This window comes from Zalophus californianus, chromosome 8, assembly GCF_009762305.2.
Source record: "Zalophus californianus isolate mZalCal1 chromosome 8, mZalCal1.pri.v2, whole genome shotgun sequence".
Taxonomy (NCBI): Eukaryota; Metazoa; Chordata; class Mammalia; order Carnivora; family Otariidae; genus Zalophus; species Zalophus californianus.
In genome coordinates, this window is record NC_045602.1 from 72581631 (window position 1) to 72600085 (window position 18455).

An 18455-nucleotide genomic window follows, 5' to 3' on the forward strand; every position below is an offset into this window, starting at 1 on the left:
ATTGAAATCTCTTGTGTACTGATGGCTTTATCCTGTCCCTGTGTTGTAGTGCTTTATATCTTCTTATTTCCTAATAATGTTGAAGAGTCTTCGAGATAAAATGAGTCTACCTACTCTGCCATTTTCTCCCAGCTTTTTATTTTTAAAAGTTTAAAGTTGATGGGACACCTGGGTGGCTCCGTCAGTTGAACGTCTCACTCTTGGTTTCAGCTCAGATCATGATCTCCGTGTCCTGAGATTGAGCCCTGTGTCGGGCTCTGTGCTTGAGATCCTCTGCCCCTCCCCCCGCTTGCTCTCACACATGGGTGCACTTTGTCTCCCTCTCTAAAATAAATTAGTTAGGGGCGCCTGGGTGGCTCAGTCATTAAGCCTCTGCCTTCAGCTCAGGTCATGATCCCAGGGTCCTGGGATGGAGCCCCACATCAGTCTCCCTGCTCACCGGGGAGTCTGCTTCTCCTTCTCCCACTCTCCCTGCTTGTGTTCCCTCTCTCGCTGTGTCTGTCTCTCTCTCTCAACTAAATAAAATCTTTTTCAAAAAAAGTTTAAAGTTGACATATATTAAGAACGTATCTTGAACATTAGATCCCTATTGATGATATAGTCATTTTACTGTGGCAGAAAACGATTCCTGATTTCATGTTGTGTTTCTAGATAATAGCAGTATGTATATGTACAGCTTTCCATTGGATAATGGCAAAAACTTTAGCAGGGAAGAGGGACTGACACGTAATTTGGAGGAGGTTTTTTTTGTTTTGTTTTTTCCTCTTCTTTACTACCACCACCTTAATCCAGGCCATTCTGGTTTATTGCCATTATTTATTGAAGGAGTCTTTTTGTTGTATCCTAGTTGATATGCACATTGCTACCTAAGCCATCTCCTTAACGAAAGGTTTATTAAATGTTACAACACTAACTGAAATTTTTCCTTTTTTGTTTTTTTTTTTTTAAGCAGAGTAAAGAGCATTCCCTTTACCCTTGGCTTTTAAGGACTTTGTGTGGCCCAGTGATTCTCAAAAATGTGACTCCTGACCCAACAGGAGCAACATCCCTTGGAACTTGATGGCAGTGTAAATTCTTACTCCCCCCCACCCCATTTCTGATTCAGAAACACTGGGAGTGGAACTCAGCATTGTGTTTCAAGAAGATCTCCACGTGATTCTGATGTATGCTAAAATTGGAAGACTGCTGATCTAGTCCATCCCTCTCAGTTTGCAGGCAAAGAATTGAGGTGTAGAGAGGTTGGTTTGCCCAAAGTGTTATAACTAGTTTTCTAACACTCAGCACCTGATTTGATGACTTTTTTTTTTAAGATTTTTTTTTTTTATTTATTTGACAGAGAGAGACACAGTGAGAGAAGGAACACAAGCAGGGGGAGTGGGAGAGGGTGAAGCAGGCTTCCTGGCTGAGCAGAGAGCCCCATGCAGGGCTCAATCCCAGGACCGTGGGATCATGACCTGAGCCGAAGGCAGACGCTTAACGACTGAGCCACCCAGGCTCCCCTTGATTTGATTTTTTTATAAGTTGGAATTAAAGCAATATGAAATGAGGCTGTTGGGAAAGGTTTTATAGATAGAAAACATGGGACTTGCCAGAACACTGAACTCTATAACCTTATGTAAGTTGAGAGAAAAGAGATGGATATTGTAAGCAGGAAGACCACAATGAATAAAGGCACATAGATATAAATAAATATATAAACAGAATAGACTAAGTTGGACTAATAGTAGGTGTTCTTTACAGGAGTATAGAGATAATATATGTAAAATAATGATCACACTACCTGACACATTGCTAAAATGTTAGCTACACTTTATTAGTGTTGTTGGCTGGTGGTGTTGGTTGTGTTGTTGATGTTGTTGTTAGGCGGACAGTATGGAACAGAAGACTGGATTCCTGAACCAAATCCCAGCCTTGCTACTTACTAGCTATTTGAGAAGTTACTCTCTCTAAACCAACTATTATTAAACTAATAACTGTTAATACTTCCTAGCTTAACAAGTTATCTTATTTTACACTGAATAACATAAAGCTAATGTCAAAAATCATCTCTCCCACAAGGGTAAATTTTTGTCTTAAATTGAAAGAATTTACAAAAATGGCCAGGGAAAAAAGTGGAAACTTTAGTAAGAGGGAACTGGTTAAATTTAACAAGGAACTAATTAAATAAATAATGGAACCTTTATGTTCTGTAGCCATTGGAAACCATGTTTCAGAAAATTTCATGACCTATATCAAACATATTTCATACAATAAAAGCAAGGTACAAAAAGCAGTACATACAGTATTTCAGTTAAATTATATAATTTGTATAGAGAAAAATAAGTAGAAGAATCCTAAAATATTAATGGGAGTAAACGCTGAGTGATGGGATTTTCAGTAACTTATTTTCCTTTAGTGTTTTTCTTCAGATTTTCTAAGTGGACATATTTTTATAATTAGAAAAAAATTAGTGTGACGAATAACTTCAATTGTGGCAGGATTGTTGGAATAATTTTATAGCCTCCCAGAATGACTACTGATACTTTAAAGGAGACACTATTCATTTTTTCCGTAGTCAGCCCATGGCGTTTGTGGATTTCACACTGTATTCTCTCTCTTTTTTTTTTTTTTTAAGATTTATTTATTTGAGAGAGAGCCGGGGGGGAGGGGCAGAGGGAGAGAGAGAATCCCAAGCCGACTCTCCCCTAAGGGTGGAGCCTGATTCGGGGCTCCATCCCAGGACTCTTGAGATCCTGACCTGAGCCGAAATCAAGTCAGCCACTTAACTGAGCCACCCAGGCACCCTGACTATTCAAGAACTACTCTGAACACCCATTATAAGTAGTATAATATTTTGTACTAGTAATCATTATTTCTACCTCAGTTTTTTTTTTTTTTGAAGATTGAATTGGATAGTATAAAAAAGTCCTGTAGCTAGAATATTTTGAATGCACCTTGCTAACTTGAGGTACTGTATTAATGTTCACAACATTTTATAAGGTAGGCACTATTATTTCCATTTTATGGATGCACTGAGAATCAGACATATTAAGGAACTCGTCCCAGGATTGCACAGCTAGCTACTAAGCCAAGATTCTAACCAAGAGCCAGTTTTTTCAGAGCCTGTATCCCTAATCATTTGGATATGGTATATCCAAATATTATTGATAGTTATAATACAAAAAGATTTAAGGAGATGCCCATTATGAAAGTAAAGGGTCTGATGTGTATGTTCTGGTGTTTTGCATAAAATGTTAACTTATTAACACTTGTAATAAAATAAGATGTGAAAATAGATTTTTTAAAAATTCTATAAACATTTCCAAAAGAATGTTTTATTTCATTGTTCTTCTGTATGCTAAATACTCATGTAATAAATACTCCTAGTGTTCTTCCAAATGCTAAATACTTTTATATCCAGTAGTATTTAGTAAAACTAATTTATATTCAGATAGCACAGTGGTTAAGAGTACGGGGCTCTGGAGCTAGACTGAGTTCAAATTCTGCCTCTACTACTTGATACTGTTTTGATTTGGGGCAAGATGCTTAACCTCTCCTTGCCTAGTTACTTAAAACTAGGAATATGTTCCTCATAGAGTTGATACAATGATTCAGTGACTTAATACAGGAATGCACTGAGCAAGTCTTACCAGCACTGTTTTTCTAATGGCATTTGCTCATTTGTATCTGTGTGTAATGTTTTGGTGATTCTTGCAATATGTCAAACTTCTTCATTATTATTTTATAGTGATGATCTGTGATCAGTGATTACGACTCGCTGAAAGCTCAGATAATGGTCAGCAATTTTTAGCAATAAAAGATTTTTTAAATTAAGGTATGTATGGGTTTTTTTAAAGACATAATGCTTAATAGACTACAATATAGTATAAACATAGCTTTTACAAACCTGCACATTTCTGAGGTGTGCCTATACATATATAAAACATTTGGAACAGTAATGCTTGCCACATGTAAGTGTTCAGTGTTAGGTACACGAGTAGTAGTAATAGTACTAGTAGCAGTAGTGGAATTGCTGCTACTACTACTGTTAGTCCAGTTACTGTTATTGTCATCATTTGTATTATAAAATAAACTTTTGAGATATCCAAATTACATAACTAACATTGTACTTGGACTCCATTGATCTAAAACTTATTTTGCTACCACTTACTTTCTAACCTTCAGCAAGCAATTCACTGAACTTTAATGGGCCTTGGGTGCTCTATCAGTAGAATAGTGTTACAATATCTTTCCTGTCAGGTAATCTCTTGATCTGTAAAACATTACTTACTAGAAATCTTACAGTTCCAGAAATTATGGTCTAACTTTGAACTGTGAAAGAAAGAGAACTGATGATGCTCAGCCTTCCTATCTCTCCATGAGGTCCATTTTCTTTCTTTCAGAAAAATAGTTTTTTATGTGAGTTGAGTTGACAACAGTTGACAACACAGGTTAAGCATTTAATGCTTGTTAGACTATAAAAGGCTTATTCTCATTCTGATCTTCATACTTTAAATTTATTGCTAAATTTAATGTGAAAATAAAATTAGGGACAAGCTAAATTGTTTTAAGCTGTGTGCATATGGTGATTAGTGTGCCCTATTTTATATTTTCCTAACACCTTGTGTGTGCCTTTAAACGGTGCTTATTATAGTGCTTCAATTATTTGTATGTCTAGCTTCCTACAGGATCAAGCTACTCTGGCAGATCTTTATATTCATAGTGACTAGCAAGTAGATGAAAACTAACAGCTTTTTAAAAATTGCTGACTTATATGAATCCTAGATTAGCCTACAATTAATTAGGTTTGTCTTAACTGTTGATTTGAGGCCATGGTCATTCTGACCCTAAATTAATGATGCACTTGATTCCCTGGTCCTATCAGCTTCTACTTTAGATGTATGCTAGTTTTGAATAATAATGTTGTCCAAATGAACTTAAAGCAGCTTAAAATTTGTGAAAGTTACTAACTTTAAAAGGAGTTTTTTCCTGTTTGATAAAATAGGAAAGAATGCATTACTTTATGAATTTTGTCAATTTAAGACATATGGGAACGGTAAAACTGGAGGTAAAAAAACAATAGAAGAAAAAATGTAAGTGTTCCGTTTTTGGGGTGAGGCTGTTCTATACTCCTTCTTTACCTGAAAGAGGTGGGAGAAAATGTCGTAGGAAAACAATGTGATTATGTAACAGGAAAGAATGAAAATAAAGCTAAGCTATTCCCAAAGGATGCTAAGCCTTGATTTAGTAGTTGTCAGTTGGAGGTTTTCTTTTATTTTTCATCAAGCTAGAATTATGTATTCTTACCAATTCTGGGCCCACAGATATTTTTTATATATGATGTTGATAATTTTGATGTCAATAGATAACAATCCACTCTACATTATGTAGCTTTTCCTCAAGGTTTGGTAGCACATTGCCATTAAGCATCTATATCACAGTATGTAAATAATGATAGGTAATCTATACTTAGTGACTCTCCACTTCTCCCATAGTATATTTACAGAGTGATTAAATTCTCTATCACTAAATCAGTCACTGGATCTTGAGTTTGTTGAGAATCTCCACTTCAGTGTCCCACAGTACCTCAAAACCCAAACCTGAACTCATCTTTTTTTCCCCCTTCTCCCCATCCACGGCTTGCCCACAAAGATCCCTGCCTTGGTACATGACACCACCATCCATTGGATTGCTCAAATCAGTATTACTCCTGGCTCCATCCTCATGTCACCCATATCCATTCAGTCATCAAGTTTTATGAATTTACCTTGTACATATATCTCAAATCTATTCACTTCTTCCCTTTTTATTACCATAGTTCAAGCCATGTTTATCTCTTCTCAGTTGTATTACTGTCATAGCCTCCTAAACTGGTCTCCCACCATCAGTGCCATCCATTTCTAATTGTTTTTACACTGTTCAGGTAATTTTCCTAAAACAGAATTGTTGCTGTTCTGCTCAAAGACATTCAGTGGCTATCGTTGGCTTTCAAAGTAAAATCGAAATTCTTAGAAGTGTTTATGGCACCCTTCATGATCTGGCCCCTGCTACAAGATACAGCCATATGGAGTGACTTGTAGTTCCTTCAGACCTGTACTGGAGGTGAGCACCATTAGGTCTTGACACACACTAACTCCCAGTTTTCATTCATCTCAGCTTGGACTTTCTTCAAAAAATCTTCACTAATGCCCCAACATCATCTAATATTGGTTAGATATTCTTGTGTACTTCCATAGTACTTTCTGCTTATCCCTATTACAGCATGTGACATACTGTATTTTTATTGCCTGTTTAGTTGTCTGTATCTCTCCTAAATTCCTGGAGGGCAAATACAGTATTCTATTTGGTTGCTCCATTTCCCCCCCCCCCCCTTTTTTACAGTTGTCAACAACTTTGGAGCTCCTTTCTTCAGGTCCATTTCCTTCCTCCCCCCGCTTTCTTTCAATTAAAATTGTATTTATTTTTCAACTTATTTAGACATTAAAAACAAAAAACAGTTTATCCATTTCTCCTACCACCCACCTGCCCCCTGCCTGTAGCAGCTATCAACCTGTTCTCTGTATTTATGAGTTTGGTTTTCAGGAGTTTTTTTGTTTTTATAAGCTTTGGATTTTTTTGTTTTTGTTTTTTTAGATTCCACATGTAAGAGAAATCATACAGTGGTTGTCTTTCTTCATCTGACTTACTTCACTTAGCATTAATGCCCTCAAGATTTACCCATGTTATCACAAATGGCAAGATTTCATTCTTTTTTATGACTGAATAATATTCCATTGTGTGTATATACCACAGTTTCTTTATCCATTCATCAGTCAGTGGACACAGGTTGTTTCCTATATTGGCTGTTGTAAATAATGCTACAGTGAACATTGGGCGGGGGAGATATGTATATCTTCTTGTGTTAGTGTTTTTGTTTTCTTCAGATAATAGCCAGAAGTGGAATTGTTGGATCATATAGTAGTTCTGCTTTTAGTTTCTTAAGGAACCTCCATACTCTTTTCTGTAGTGACTGTACCAGTTTATATTCCCAACAGAAATGCATAAGGGGTCCCTTTTCTCTACATCCTCACCAACACTTGTTATTTCTAGTTTTTTTGATAATAGGCATTCTAACAGGTATGAGTGATACCTCGTTGTGGGGTGTTTTAAGATTTCCTTATTTTAGAGAGAGCAAGCAAGCAGGGGGAGGGGGAGAGGGAGAGAATTTCAAGCACATTTCCTGCTGAGTGCAGAGTACAACAGGGGACTCTATCGCATGACCCTGAGAACATGACTTGAGCTGAAATTAAGAGTCCGACGCTTAACTGAGCCACCTGGGTGCCCCACTCATGTGGTTTTGATTTGCATCCCCTAATGATTAATGATGTTAACATCTTTTCATGTACCTGTTGGCCTTAGTATGTGTTTGGGAAAATATCTATTTTAATCTTCTGCCCAATTTTGAACTGGATTGGGTTTCGTTTTTGTTTTGCTGTTCAGTTGTAGGAGTTCTTTATACATTTTGTATATTAGCCTTTTATCAGACACATGATTTGCAAATATTTTCTTCCATTCAATAGGTTGCCTTCTCATTTTGTTGATAGTTCCCTTTGCTGTGTAGAAGCTTTTTAGTTTGAGGTAGTCCCACTTGCTTATTTTTGCTTTTGTTGTGTTTAGTTTTGGTGTCAGATTCAAAAAAATCATTGCCAAGACCTGTGTCAAGGAGTTTACTACCTATGTTTTCTTCTAGGAGTTTTAATGTTTTTAATCCATTTTGAGTTTATTTTTGTGTATAGTGTAAGATAATGGTCCAGTATCATTCTTTTGCGTATAGGCTGTCTAGTTTTTCCAACATCATTTATTGAAGACACTGTCCTTTCCCCATTTTATATTCTTGGCTCCTTTGTCATAAATTAATTGGCCTTATAGGTGTGGGTTTATTTCTGGGCCTTCTGTTGATCTTTGTGTCTTTCTACTGACAATACAATACTGTTTTAATTACTATAGCTTTGTAATAAAATTTGAAATCAGGGAGCGTGGTGCCTTCAGCTTTGTTCCCCTCTCTCAAGAATCAGGCAGGGGCTTTTATGCTTCCATATAAATTTTAGAGTTGTTTGTTCTATTTCCATGAAAAATGCCATTGCGTTTATGAGAGGGATTGCATTGAATTTATATATTGCTTTGGGTAGTATGGACACTTTAACAATATTAATTTTTCCAATCCACGAGCACAGAATATCTTTTCATTTGTGTCTTCTTCAGTTTTTTTCATTAATGTCTTATGGTTTTCAATATACAGGTCTTTTACCTCCGTGGTTAAATTTATTCCTGGGTATTTTATACTTTTTGATGCTTTTGTAAATTGGACTTTTTTTTTTTTTTAATTCTTCTTCTTTAATTCTTCCCGCATGAGCGGGAGGGGCAGAGGGAGAGGGAGGGAGAGTCTCAAGCAGGCCCACGCTGAGCATGGAGTCTCACACAGCTCTCGATCCCACAACCCCAAGATGTTTCTTCTATTTTTTTTTTATTTTGTAATAGTTCATTCTTCATTTATGCAGCAGCTTTTTATGTATTGATTTTGTATCCTGCAACTTTACTGAATTCTAGCAGTTTTTTATGGCTTTATAGTCTTCTATATATAACATAATGTCATCTGTAAATAGTGACAGCTTTACTTCTTCCTTTCCAATTTCGGTGCCTTTATTTGTCCTGCCTAATTGCTCTGGCTTGGATTTCCAATACTGGGTTGAATAAAAGTGTCAAGAGTGAGCTACTGGTCTTGTTCCTGGTTTTAGAGGAAGAGCTTTTAGCTTTTCACCCTTGAGTATGTTAGCTGGGGGCTTGTCCTCTATGGCCTTTACTGTGTTGAAGTATGTTCCCTCTATACCCACACTGTTGAGAGTTTTTATCGTAAATGGATGTTGAATTTTGTCAGATGCTCTTGCTGCATCTGTTGAGACAATCATCTGATTTTTATCTTTTGTTAATGTTACATCTCATTGACTAATGTGCAGCTGTTGAGCCATCTTGCATCCCTGGAATAAATCCCACTTGATCGTGGTATATGATCCTTTTAATGTATTGTTGAATTCAGTTTGCTGATCTTCTGTTGAGGATTTTTACATTTAGGCCTGTAATTTTCTTTTCTTGTGGCCCTTACCTTGTTTTGCTATTAGAGTAATGTTTGCTATCGGGGTAATGTAAAATGAGTTTGGAAGAGTTTTCTCCTCTTTTTTGAAAGAGCTTGAGAAGGACTCATATTAATTCTTCTTTGAATGCTTGGTAGAACATAACAACAAGAACCCATCATAAAAGGAAGGAGACCTATCAGTATATTGCCTTATAAGAGACTCGTGTTCCAAAACAGATCATATGTCAGGCCACAAAACAAGTCTTAATAAATTTAAGAGGATTGAAATCATATCAGGCATCTTTTCCAACCACAGTAGTAATGACACTAGAAAATTAATTATACAAAAAGACTGGAGAATTCATGAATTTGTGGATATTAAACAGTATGCTGCTGAACAACCAGTGGATCAAAAGAGAAATCAAAAAATACTTTGAAACATGAAAATGGAAATATGACAAATTTATGGGATGCTGCAAGAGCAGTTCAAAGAGGGAAGTTTGTGGCAATAAATGCCTACCTCAAGAAACGAGAAGTCCAGGGGCACCTGGGGTTGCTCAGTCGTTAAGCATCTGCCTTCAGCTCAGGTCACGATCCCAAGGTCCTGGGATTGAGCCCCGCGTTGGGCTCCCTGCTCAGCGGGAAGCCTGCTTCTCCCTTTCCCACTCCCCCTGCGCATGTTCCCTCTCTTGCTCTCTGTCAAAAACTAAATAAAATCTTCAAAAAAAAAAAAAAGTCTAAAACAACTTTATGCCTCAAGGAACTGAAAAAACAGATGAGTTAGTACAAGGAAGGAAATAACAAAGATTAGAGCAGAAATTAATAAAATAGAGACTAAAAAGACAATAGAAAAGATTAAGGAAACTAAGAACTTGGTTTTTTGAAAAGATAAAATTGTCAGACTTTTAGCTAGACTCACAAGACAAAAGGAGAGATGGCTCAAATAAAATCAAAAATGAAAGAGGAAATATTACAACTGATAGCACAGAAATACAAAGGATTCGAAGAGATTTTCTTGTTATAAGGATTGGAAGAGGGGCACCTGGGTGGCTCGGTCATTAAGCGTCTGCCTTCGGCTCAGGTCGTGATCCCAGGGTCCTGGGATCGAGCCCCGCATCGGGCTCCCTGCTCCGCGGGAAGCCTACTTCTCCCTCTCCCACTCCCCCTGCTTGTGTTCCCTCTCTCACTGTGTCTCTCTCTGTCAAATAAATAAAATCTTTAAAAAAAAAAATTGGAAGAGATTAGAATACAGTTACTTGCAAACAAATTGGACAACCCTAGAAGAAATGGGTAAATTCCTAGAAATATACAACCTACCAAGACTGAATCATGATGAAGTAGAAAATCTGAACAGATGAATTACTAGTAAGGAGGTTGAATCGGTAATCAAAAAACTCCCAACAAGGGCCTTCACTCATTTGCTTCTCAGTGCCTGCTCCCTGTGGCCCTGAGGGTGTGTGGGCCAGAGGCGGCCCCAAGAGTTGGAGGCGAAGGGGAAGCAGGTGTGCAGGTCTAAGTGTCACAGCGGCGCATTCTTAGGCGAGAATTGGGAGGAGGAGGAGACTGCAAGGATAGGCCCAGGAGCAATGGCATCCAAAGAGGAACAAGCAGTAAAAAATCTCAACATTGGAGAATGCCAAACAGAAGGATGAAAAGGAGCAAGTTGCTAATAAAGGAGAGCCCTTGGCCCTCCCTTTGGAAGCTGGTGAATATTGTGTGCCTGGAGTAAATCATAGGTGGTTCTGTGTTAGGCAGCCCATCCTGCAGTATAGGTGGGACATGAATCAGAGGCTTGGAAAACCACAGGCAAGGATGAGAGAGGAGAATATGGAAAGGATTGGGGAGGAGATGAGACAGCTGATGGAAAAGTTGAGGGAAAAGCAATTCAGTCATAGTCTGTGGGCAGTTAGCACTGAACCCTCCTCACCATGACCATCATGCGGAGTTTTGTCTTATGCCTTGAATCTTGATGTTTTCCCTGAAGTTAATAGGAAGACACACCTTCCTAAACTTAATGTTCTCAATGTACCTTTGTTGTAAACCTTTTGGTGTTACATGTCTCTTGTGGGTCTCCTATGACCAGCTTCTAATTGAATGTTGTATTTTGACCCAGAATGTAAGATTCTGTCAGCAGGGGAGTTTTACCCTATTGCATGGCAAGATGTTCATTATATATTGTGAAGTTAATAAAGCAGTTTAAAAGAAAAAAAAGAGGGGGCGCCTGGGTGGCTCAGTTGTTAAGCATCTGCCTTCAGCTCAGGTCGTGATCCCGGGGTCCTGGGATTGAGCCCCGCATCAGGCTCCCTGCTCAGCGGGAGGCCTGCTTCTCCCTCTCCCACTCCCCCTGCTTGTGTTCCCTCTCTTGGCTGTCTCTCTTTCTGTCAAAGAAATAAAATCTTTTAAAAAAAGAAGGAAAAAAAAAAAACTTCCAACAAAAGTTCAGATCAGACTGCTCCACTGGTGGATTCTTCTAAACATTCAAAGAATTAATGGTTGCTCTGTTTCACCAGTAATTCACATCGTGCATGGCACATTCATTCATTTAGTCTTCATTTATTCAGCAAATACTTGTTGAACATACTTTATGTCAGGCAGTTTAATTTTTTTTAAGATTTATTTTTTATTTGAGAGCATGAGCGGGAGTGGGGGGGAGGCTTCAGAGGGAAAGAATCTCAAGCAGACTCCCCACTGAGAGCACAGAGCCTGAAGTGGTGCTCCACTCAGAGCTGGATTTCACTACCCTGACATCATGACTTGAGCCGAAATCAAGAGTTGGACATTTAACCTACTGAGCCACCCAGGCGCCCCTGTCAGTCCATTTAGAATGAATTGGTCTAAATTTTTTCTTTTGAAATGAAGTCCTGTTTGAGTTTCCAGTAAGTTTTTATAGTATCAAAGAAGTGGCTTGTAAAGATTATTATTCAGTGGTCAACATAAAAATATATTTTCTTTGACCAGTCTTAGATAATCCCTATAGTTGATGTTGTGGTGGAAGTTTAGCAGAAGTGTATGTATGTGTATAAATAATAACAATACATTAATGGAAGTATATAATGGTATCTTGAATAATTATATTTTTTAAAGTTTGTAAGTATATAATTAGAAACACCTGATTATAGCAAGTCATGCTTTTAAAAAGCAGTGTTTTATTATGACTTTATTTCTGGACTCCCTACCTTAAAATATTTAAGAAAAAAATTTAAGTGAAATATTTAAGTTTTAAGTAAAATATTTAAGTTAAAAAACATTTAAAATGAATTTTGTCTTCATTTCAGTTTATTCATTGGATTTTTTTAGTAGTTGGAAAAGCTGTGGTAGTTCCCAACTGTGTTAGAAACAGTTGTCAAGTGTGGTTCTTTACAACGTGAGACTGGGAGCTGTTTCTAAACACACAGTTACTAGCGCAGATTTGCTTAAGTTTCCAATCTGATCTGTGGCCATGGGTAAGTAATGTGGAATATATATAATATTTATGGGTGAAAGAAATTACTGTAAATTAAATTCCATAACTCTAACTTCAGGTTACTGTATAACCTAAAGGACTTTGAACCCCAGCCAAGCAGTAGTAGTTTTTTGTTAGCCTTTAAAATAGTTAACTATATAAAAATTAAGATGTTGTTCTAGTTTCAGAATATATAGACTTAAGTCTCTTCTTTTCAGTCATATTTAATACCAAGGATTTCAAAGATTATTTTTTAGTTAAAGACGTGTGCTTATTTTCCAGACAGCTTTACTTAAACCTTGGCTCCTATTAATAGTGAAGACTCTGGTATATTTGTATAGGGTTTACAGTAAAATCTAAAAATTACAAAATGAAAATTAATGTGTGGGTGTGTATAGCATCCTTTTAAATTGTATGGTACTATTAATCTTTTAGAGCACTGAAAAGGGTTTTTTGTTGTTGTTTTTAAGATTTTACTTTTGAGTAACTCTGTACCCAACATGGGGCTCAAACTCACAACCCTGAGATTAAGAGTTATGTGGTCTACCGACTGAGCCAGCCAGGGACGCTAGAGCACGGATAAGGTCTTAATAAAAGTGTGTGTGTGTGTGTCACTGATTTTTTAAAATACAGCTACTAGAATATTAAAAATTAAATTAAAAATTACATATGTAGGGGTGCCTGGCTGGCTCAGTTGGAGGAGCATGTAACACTTTTTCTTTCTCATATATATATATATATATGTGTGTTTCAAAGAGCATTTATTTTTTATTTATTTATTTTTTAATTTTATTTATTTGTCAGAGAGTAGAACAAGCGAGCACAAGCAGAGATGGGGCAGAGGGAGAAGCAGGCTCCCTGCTCAGCAAGGAGCCAGATGCGGGACTCATTCCCGGACCCTGAGATCATGACCTGAGCCAAAGGCAGACACTTAACCAACTGAGCCACCCAGGCGTCCTGAAGAGCATGTGACACTTGATCTCAGGGTTATGAGTTCCAGCCCTACATTGGGTGTAGAGATTACTAAAAAAATAAATAACTTTTAAAAATTACATATATGAATCACATTCTGTTTCTACTTAGACATCTCTGGCTAAGTATTTCCTAACTGAAAATTATGTTTTCTATGAGTTATAGTTGAAATTGAGTATTTTTGGCATTGAGAATTACTTTTTTTATTAGTCTTAGATTACAGCTTGCTAAATATTGGCATTCTAATATTAGATATAAAGGTGAAACTATAAAGGTAAAAAAATTTAACAAAATGTTATTTTGAGGGCTTGCTTTTAGACTGTTGTAAGAACAAACCAATAACTAATATTTTATGATTTCTTGATTCTTGGATTGGAGCTAGTTTGGCAGTTACATTAACTATTCATCTTATTCATTGTCTTGTTTATTTATTTAACAAATTTTTTTGTTGTTTGCTTCATATGTGCCAAATCTATCTTGGAGAATGCTTCTCCATAATTTTAGGAGGGAACAAAAAATAATGGATGTGCATGTTAAGTAAGTTCATAGAGTTGGATGTAAAAAGAAATGAAGCAGTTCCTGTCCAGGTTTTTGTTTTCTGTAAAGTAGTATATAAGATCATCATAGTTCACCACTAGTAATGGTTTCTGGGAAAAATTCCTTGAATTGAATAAAACTAAAGTATTCTCCATAGATGTGTTATCAACATTTATTGAGTACTTACTGGACAAAGTAGAAACTGAGGAAGAATATAAAAGCCCTTGGGGCACTGGAGTGGCTCAGTCGGTTAAGCATTCAACTCTTGATTTCGGCTCAGGTCATGATATCAGGGTCCTGGGATTGTGCCCTGTGTAGAGCCCCATGCCAGACTCCGTGTTCAGCAGGGAGTCGGCTTGAGATTCTCTCCATCTCCCTCTGCCCCTCCTTTGCTCTCTCTCTCTCTCTCTCTCAAATAAATAAATCATAAAAAAAACGCCTTTGCCCTCAGAGCTTATATTTTTGTTAGGAAAATATGGCATAAACCAAAAATAAATAACAACAAAAGGCAGCTATGACATATATGGTCCTTATCCAGTACTGCAGATTCTTATACAATTCTACAGGAATTCAAAAAATGAAGAGAACACTAATGACTAGAGTGTTTTTTTTAAAAATTCTTCTCCTTTGCTTATTATAATAGTGGCCAAGTGATCTTTTCAGAATGACCCCTTTTTAAATACCTTCTAGCATAACTTAAAACAGTCAGTGATAACTTATTATGAGAACTATGTAGAAATTTAGCCCAGATTCTTTACCTCAGCACAAGTAAGAATTTAATACATTTCTTCTAGAACTGAGCTTTGAGTGCTTTAGAACAGGACAGTGTTTACAAACGGGAAGTTGAGGTTACGATGGCATTACACAATTCAAATTATGTAGCTTCATGTATTTGTTTGATGTGAACTTCACGTTGCAGCTGAGTTAACTAACACCTTTCCATTAGTACCTCTGAATTCCTTACTTTTCAGTCTTTAATATTTGTTGTGTTCATGGTGAGAAGGAAAGGATTCTGGACTGGATGGTGAGGTGTAGGTGTCTGTAATAATAAGATCTGTAGATTTTAAATAGGGATGGGAGTGGGGTGAGAGGGTTGTATAGGATGAAGAGTTTGAGAACGTACTTCTGAGTGTTACAGAAACTGGTACCAGTATTATAAACCAAGCTGCTAGAGATAATCATCCCCACATGCATACACATTACAAATATACGGAAATGTAGCACAAAATAAGAGCAAAACTGTAAGTGCATAGCTAAGCCCTAAAGAAGGAAAGAAGAGAAGGAAACCAGAAATGAGAGAAGTCAAATCAAAGCAGTAAGTGGGAGTTGGTGCTGCTGCATAAAATAGCACAGGGACCTTTTGGTCCTGGGGTATATCTCCTAAGGACCTGGGGTGGAATTTGGTGTGTATATGGGGATGGGAAATAGGTGGCCTTGGACCTTTTCAAAATAGAACTAGCACTAAGACCCAGGCCTGTGGCTTAGGACCTGAAACAGCTTCCGAAATTGTGCAAAAATTTTAAGTGACCAGTGATAATCTAAAAAATATAAAGGGACGCCTGTGTGGCTCAGTTGGTTAAGCGGCTGCTTTCGGTTCAGATCATGATCTTAAGGTCCTGGGAATGAGTCCCACATCAGGCTCCTTGCTCAAGGTGGAGCCTGCTTCCCCTCTGCTTGCCTCTCCCCCTGCTTGTGTTCTCTGTCTCTCTCTGAGAAATAAATAAAATCTTTAAAATATATATAAGAATATAAAGTAAGCGTGTGTAAAATTTTAAAAGGATAAAAAAAAGGGAGATGAGGCTTGGTGATGTAATAGGCCTATTTTAAAAAGAAAGAGTGGGGTGCCTGGGTGACTCAGTCGTTAGGCGTCTGCCTTCAGCTCAGGTCATGATCCCAGGGTCCTGGGATTGAGCCCCACATCGGGCTCCCTGCTCAGCTGGAAGCCTGCTTCTCCCTCTCCCAGTCCCCCTGCTTCTCCCTCTCCCAGTCCCCCTGCTTGTGTTTCCTCTCTCGCTGTCTCTCTCTGTCAAATAAATAAACAAAAATCTTTATAAAATAAAATAGAAATAGTAAGACTTGAAAAAGAAAAACAAATCAACTTTCAGAAATTAAAAAATAAAATAATGGAGGGGCACCTGGCTGGCTCAGTTGGTGGAGCATGCAACTCTTGATCTCAGGTGTGAGTTTGAGCCCCACGTTGGGTGTAGAGATTACTTAAAATCTTTTTAAAAAATTACATAGGGCGCCTGGGTGGCTCAGTTGGTTAAGCGACTGCCTTCGGCTCAGGTCATGATCCTGGAGTTCCGGGATCGAGCCCCACATCGGGCTCCCTGCTCAGCGGGGAGTCTGCTTCTCCCTCTGACCCTCTTCCCTCTTGTGCTCTCTGGCTCTCATTCTCTCTCTCTCAAATAAATAAATAAAATCTTTAAAAATAAATAAAAATTACATATATATAAATGGATATATATATAGAGAGAGAGAGAGATTGCCTTGATATATGGGTTAAATAGCAAATTAGATGTCATTACTTTAGCTGAAAAGGAAAGAAAATCTCTCGGCACCTGGCTGGCTCAGTTGGTGGAGCATGCGACTCTTGATCTCGGGGTTCTAGGTTCGAGCCCCATGTTGGGTGTAGAGATTACTTAGGAATAAAATCTTTTAAAAAAAAATTTTTTTTTAAAGATTTTATTTATCTATTTGTCAGCGAGAGCACAAGGACGGGGAGCGGCCGGCAGAGGGAGAAGCAGGCTCTCCACTGAGCAAGGAGCCCAATGCAGGACTCGATCCCAGGACTCTGGGACCATGACCTGAGCCAAAGGCAGACGCTTAACCAACTGAGCCACCCAGGCGTCCCTAAGACTTTTTTTTTTTTAAAGGAAAGTAAATCTAGCAACACATGGTTAAGAACTAAATCTAGAATGTAATCCAAAAGTAAAAAGTTGAAAATACAAGGTTGAAAAAATACTAGGCTGACATAAAACACAACAAAAAGCTGTTAGGAAAATATTATCAGGCAAAAATAGATTTATTTTATTTATTTTTTTATTAGAGAACAGGAGCAGAGGGAGATAGAGAATCTCAAGCAGGCTCCACAGTCAGCATGGAGCCCAGCTCGGGGCTTAGTCTTAGCAACCGCTGTATCAGGACCTGAGCTGAAACCAGGAGTCGGTCGCTTAACCAACTGACTTAAGCCATCCAGGTGACCCTCAGGCAAAAATAGATTTTTAAGGCAAAGCTTATTAAGGATAAAGAGAACCATTGCATAATGATGAAATAATTCACCAAGAGGAAGTAATAATCTTGAACCTGTATGTCCAGATAACATTATCTTAAAGTATACAAAGCAAAACTTTACATACTACAAATAAAGGACTACCTATATAGTGAGGGATTTTCACACATTTCATTCAGAAGCTAATAAATCAGATCATCACTACCACCATCCCCAACAAAAGTAAACACATAAATTATGTGAACAACAGAGTTAACAAACGATCTTTTAGATGTGTTTAAACTTTAAAAAATAGAACGTAGATGTTCCATTCAAGCACACACAAAACATTTTTAGAAATTAACCACATATTAAACTACAAAGGGATGACACCAAAAATAAGCATATCACATTGGCAACAGTACGGTTCCTAGAAAACTTGCTTGGTTTTCCAAGTTTCATTTGAAAGTGATATTAATAGAATAGTATTTAAATGAAATAATAGCAAAAACATTTATTGAACACTCAAATGAGCCAGGCACACTGCTGTTTTGCATGTGTTATTCTATTTAAATCCCTTCGGCAGCCCTCTGAATTATAAGATACTATTATCTTTAGTAGATGAGAGAAATTAGGCTTAAAATGTTAATTTGGGGCACCTGGGCGGCTCAGTTGGTTAAGCGGCTGCCTTCAGCTCAGGTCATGATCCCAGAGTCCTGGGATTGAGCCCTGCATTGGGCTCCCTGCTTGGCGGGAAGCCTGCTTCTCCCTCTCCCACTCCCCCTGCTTGTGTTCCCTCTCTCGCTGTCTCTCTCTCTGTCAAATAAATAAATAAAATCTTTAAAAAAAATAAAAATATTAATTTTCCCAAGGTCTGCTGTTTGAAAAACATTTTTTAATATTACACTGCTTTAAACCCCACCTTTTAAAAGACATCTTTGTTATTGTAAAATAATAGGTAGAGAAACTCATATAAAACAGACATATAGGTTATCGAATTATTATTAAGGCATTGAATTATTATTAAAGTTGGGTATTTTAATACCAATAGGTCAAGGAATAGAATTTTGCTGGCCACTGCAGTACCCTTTTATGTGCCCTGTTCCAATTATAATCCTTTTCCTTCACCAACAAAAAGCATTTTTTTGATAATTTTTTGGCGTTTTCTTATAATTTTAATAACAAAGTGTACATTCTTAAGCAGT

General features: G+C 37.5%; 1 protein-coding gene and 1 pseudogene across 1 annotated transcript in view; both read left to right on the top strand.

Annotated features, from left to right (window-relative positions):
* The window catches only part of FBXO11 (F-box protein 11), an 86854-nt gene that overhangs the window by 41191 nt on the left and 27208 nt on the right, over positions 1-18455 (top strand). The window lies entirely within an intron of this gene.
* On the top strand, positions 10675-11051 carry LOC113938233 (annotated as a pseudogene).